Source organism: Oryx dammah, unplaced genomic scaffold (assembly GCF_014754425.2).
Source record: "Oryx dammah isolate SB20612 unplaced genomic scaffold, SCBI_Odam_1.1 HiC_scaffold_7, whole genome shotgun sequence".
Classification (NCBI taxonomy): domain Eukaryota; kingdom Metazoa; phylum Chordata; class Mammalia; order Artiodactyla; family Bovidae; genus Oryx; species Oryx dammah.
Window position 1 is genome coordinate 31,685,472 of NW_024070191.1, and position 5,006 is coordinate 31,690,477.

The 5,006-nt window shown below is 53.6% G+C and overlaps 1 protein-coding gene across 1 annotated transcript in view; it reads left to right on the plus strand.

The window, feature by feature from the left end:
* The window catches only part of ZNF703 (zinc finger protein 703), an 8,629-nt gene extending 7,623 nt beyond the window's left edge, over nucleotides 1-1,006 (plus strand). Inside the window, exon 2 of the mRNA XM_040242925.1 lies at nucleotides 1-1,006. This exon is cut by the window's left edge and continues 1,891 nt beyond it. The gene's annotated coding sequence lies outside the window, so the exon portion shown is untranslated.
* Nucleotides 1,007-5,006: the final 4,000 nt, after the last annotated feature.

Here is a 5,006-nt window from a genome sequence, read left to right on the forward strand (position 1 = left end):
TTTTTTTTTTTTTTTTGGATTGGTTTGGTTTTACCTGGAGGAGGGGGCAGCGTGGGAGCTTCTTTTTGTTTTCCCTCCGGGGGGACTTGCTTGCATGCTTCCTAACGTTCAAACTACGTTTTCTCCTCCCCGCCCCGCCCCTCTGCCCTTCATTCCTTCTTGTTTCCGTCCATTCGAGGTTCTGGTTTGTTGGGTTTTTTTTTTTGTTGTTTGTACAAGTAACAGAGAGGAGGTATTTTTTTGTAACGCATTCGGAGGTGTTGGGAGCGACCTTGAGGGCTGGAGGTCTTGAGCTCTGTGGACGCGGGACTCTGCCCTGTGACCACTCCCCTTCCACTCTCTCCCCTCTGGGCTCCTTGGTCTGCTCCCTGGTCCCCCAGATTAGAGCCTTGCTCCCCTATCTTGCTCTGAGCACGAGTCAGTGGCTGGAGAGTCTTCCAATAGCCTTTCCCCTTTCCAGACTCTGAAAGGCCCCAAACACCCGGTGGTGGTCTCACTGCCTGCTGGTGAGGGGGCTGGCAGGGCTCATCTCATTCAAGTGAAAGTCTTAGAAGGCCCTGCTGGCATGAAACTTTGCTGTTTATAGTTTGCGAAGTGCTTTTATAGTCATTGTTTTTCTCTGATAATTGGGGCAGGGGTCCCTGTCCTGGCGATGGGGGCTGGGTCGGTGATTCTTGGTAGATCCTTCCAAAGCAGACCAGTGGCAGTATCAGCTGGCAATACAACCCTTTTAGCACCTTTGAGGGGTGTGGGAGGGGAGTCAGGGAGCACACGGATCACAGCAGAGCCCGTCACCCCTACCCAGGCCTGACCCAAGAGTCCCCAGATTTGGCCGTGGGCTCCCTCAGTTACTGGGATCGAAGACTCGGCCCAGGGTCTTCTCCCGACCCCCTCCCTCCCACCCTCTGGGCCTGATGCAGGGGGCTGCGGGGCCCATTTGAGATGAATAGAGCTCTCCCTTGGTAAGACTTATTTTGTTAATAAATGGAGTACTTGGCTATATTCACACCGTGGTGTGTTTCTGTCTTGCCTCACCCACCGGCCCACTTCCAGACACCTAAGCAGATGCCCTTTTATTCTCATTGAAAACACCTTATGGTTTCCTTCTCGGATTTCCGTTCAAGGACGAGTTTAATGCGTTTTCTCAAGAAAGAGGGGGAGGAAGAGGAATGCGGGAGGGGGGAGAAAACCAAACTGCCAGCGCGTTACAAATAATAAAATGCCCCCCGCTTCCCCCCACCCAACTCGGTTATTTAGCTCCCAAGCTCACTTCAAAGGCCTTGACATCACCTGGGAACGGGGCGGAGAGAGTGTGTGCATGAGGACTTTTCCTCTAGATGAGGTTCTAGATTCGAGACCCAAGGGGCGGAGAAGGGACCCAAGATCCGGGGCTCAGAGACTCTGGGTGGCACCGTCCCCGGGCCCCGCGAGCCGGCGAAGACGACGTGCCTCTGGCGCCACCTGGTGGCAGAAAGGCGAGCGACTGGCGCCCGCCGCAAACTCGCCTTCCGCGCTTCGCACTCAAAAAATGAGGATATCCTCTCCGTGGCAGTGCCTTACAGGCACCTTAAAGTCCAAGGATATACGCACCTGCCGCGAAGGGCGCTTCTCACGGCTTGGAGACTCCCTAAGTCTAGCGCTGGACTGTGGGCCCCCAGTTGGGTTTTGCGGAGAAGGCGCGGCAATGACTCGGCATGTAGGAGCCACCCTCGGTTTCCCGGTTTTCTTGAGCTGGCACGATAGATACTGGCTTCTGCATCCTTGAGCAGGCGACAGCGGGGGTGCTGTTTTTCAGGATGATGAGGAAAGGGCCGGAGCACCCCTCTACTGTGCTGGGAATCTCCGGGGTCCGAAGAAGGGGACCATGGGGGCCCCGGGGCCTGCGCGTCTTCCCTGGTGCTTTCTCGTTCCCACCCCACCCTCCCCGGGGCAGGGGGCGCCCCTTGAGGCTGGCCCCTCTCAAGTTCCCGATGCAGGACGCCCGGAGCCCACCTCTCGGGTTGCAGCGGGCCACGGCGCTCGGATGCTCGGCCTCCTGCGCCTAAGGCGTGGAGCCACCTGTTGGGCGCGCTGAAAAATAACCCCCTCGTCCCCTCCGAGCCGCGCTCCTCTGCGTCAGGCGCCTCGCAGCTTTGGGAGCTGCTGTTGTTGCCATTCGTGTTGTTTTGCTTGACGTTCTCGGTGAGGAATGCGACTTTAGGGCAATTCCTGCTCCACAAACTGTGTGCTTTAGAAACGTCCGGAGACCCAGAGGTCAAGGGGGTCTCTCTCCGCTTGCGCTGATTCATCCCACAAATGGCCCCAAACTCCTTTAGAGAATCACAGGGTGGGTCTTGGCCTCATCCGGCGTCATTCAGTCAGGATTTGACAGAACTTCAGCGTAAGATGTTTCATGGGGTTTGGGACTTGAGGGGTTGCCCCTACAGCTTTGTTTCCAGGCAAAATTCCTTCCCTAGTCAAGAGAACCTCAGTCATCTGCAAAAAATAGTACTCCTGGAGTAAGATCCTATATGTGTCCCCAGGGAAGGAACCTGGTCTGCTGGCATCCTCGCCTACAGTGATAAACAGGGTATGGGAGAGGCTGGAGGCCCTGAAGAAGTCGCCCCTGAGGGCAGCTCAGAGTCTTCCTGAGGGACCATCCTTACCGGACTTCTCAGAGTTCAAATTGGCCCAAAGCTTGAAAAGAACTGAACCGTAGCGACTTGCTTTATTTTTTTCTTTATCTGTGTTGTTTTGTTTGCTCTTGGTTAACCTTCCCTTCCTCTCACATCTCCCTCTTTCTTTCAGGTACCTTTGTATGTTTGTTTCTAATGCCTGCTAAAACTGCTGGAAATCGCTCCCTCTGCAGGGGGAGTTAAAATTTTCTCTTAAACCATGGTCAGGGGCTTCCCTGGTGTCTCAGATGGTAAAGAATCTGCCTACAATGCAAGAGACCTGGGTTCGATCACTGGGTGGCGAAGATTCCCCTGGAGAAGGAAATGGCAACCCACTCCAGTGTTCTTGCCTGGAGAAATCCATGGACAGAGGAACCTGATGGGCTACAGTCTATGGGGTCGCAAAGAGTTGGACACAATTGAGCAGCTAACACTATGGTCTTCAGACCTTCCTAAGGACCACAGGCTCCCCTTGTTGGAACAGGAGAAAGGAAAAGACTTGGTATCTCCCCATATAGTGAAAGTTCTCTCCAGGTACTTGGCTTACAGGAAAGGGGTGAGAATGCACATTAGACTTCCTCAGAGGAGGAGATTTCCCCCAGAAAATGTATCATCGGCTTTTGCAGGCCAGGAAGGATGCCTTTGGCCTGATTGGAAAAGGCTGGTGCCAGCTCCCATTGTGACTCATAAGGGCAAGCAGGCATTGTAGCCTGGAGTGGCCCAGGTTTCACCCTCCAAAGTCAGCTCTCCCTACCATAAAAGGGTGAGGGTCCCAAGACATGTGTCTGTTTTCATTCACCAGGGCTAGGGGTGTGTTGGGTAGGGGAGTGTGTTACTTGCAGGAGCCACAGAAACAAAGTTGCTGTTTTCAGAGTGATAATGCTGCCCACCAGCTGCTCATTTGCATAATTAATTCATCCAGCAACTGTGTGCTCCAGCATCACCTCCACCTTCCATCACTCCACCTCCTCTTCCTCTCCCTAGCCCTCCTCCCACCCCTTCTCCTAATCTCTTCCAGGCGCCAGAATCGGGGGCCTGTGTTCCCAAGGCACTGGGAAGGGTGACAGCCACACAGCTGGGCCTTTAGACACTGGACGTTCCTGGCTCGGGGTCATAATTTCACACCTCCTGCCTGGTTATTTTTGTGGCCTCATGGACAGCAGGGAGAGGAAGAGAAGGGGGGGGAGACCTCACTCACCCTCAGATATTGCTCAACAGAATTGCAGGGGGTTGTTTTTAACTTCCCAGTCACCCCTCAGACCCATCCTCAGAGAATTTGCAGCCCACGGGGGAGGTGTGGGGTGCAGGGGCCTCCATCCTTTGCAGCCCTAGCTGCTCTGGCCTCTCCAGCATCTTGGGATGTGTCTCAGTACATGAACTAACCCCTTCCTGATGGATGTCTGGTTTTCCGTGGAATCCGTCTTCCAATAATGCCGCGACTCTGTCCTGTATTAATCATTCTGCAGGGGAAGCTGCACTCCAGTTTTCTGTTTGACTTGATTTCATTCATCCTGTCTTTTTGCGAAATAGATGGTTGAGTGCATCCGATAATGTATGGTTTAATTTGGAGCACTATGGGTTTGAATTACCATTTTCATAATGCGCTGTGCATTAATGTGTTACATCATTTATAAAGAGGAATGTCCCGGGTTTCAAACTTTCCTCCTGAAAGCCAAAGTCACCTCATGGAAACAAAGCCAGATCACATGGACCCAGCTCCTTGCCTGGCTGCCTCCTCCCCAAGCCAGGTGAAACCTGCCAACCCCTCCCCCCAAAACCCCACCCCCGCCCCCTGAGGCTTTTGTGTCCACAGAATGCAGGTGGGTGTCAAAAGTTTGGGGAGGAACTTGCACATGGCTGCCCAGCAGCCATCAATGGCAGCACAAAAGCTCCCCCTCATTATCACATGGCAGCCCGGCCCCTTAGAGGAGACCTCCAGTGGTCGGCTCCCCCGCGACCCTAAACCCCACCCCCCCTCCCTGATGGCCCGTAATAACACCAGCTGTCTGTTACTCAAACTCTGACTGAGGAGGAAAAAGCACTGATTATCCAAATACAGTCATTAAAGGGGAAATGTGTTTTTAGGACTGTCAGAGTGATTAATGAGAGCTAGCCGTCTTTGCAAATGCACTTGTTTAGTCTAACTGGCAGCTTCTATTTTCCTATTGATTTATTGCAGCCGTTGCCGGCCTCGGTGTGTGCAGTCAGGGCACTTCACAACTGTGCCCTGTTTAAACAGGAAAAGCATGCACCGTTTTTTGTCCGGGAGGGAGGGAGCAGCCGAAAGTCTCTCCCCTCAGCGCAGTCTCCAGGGCCCCAAACCAACAAAGAAGACATTAAAAACCTGCAGCC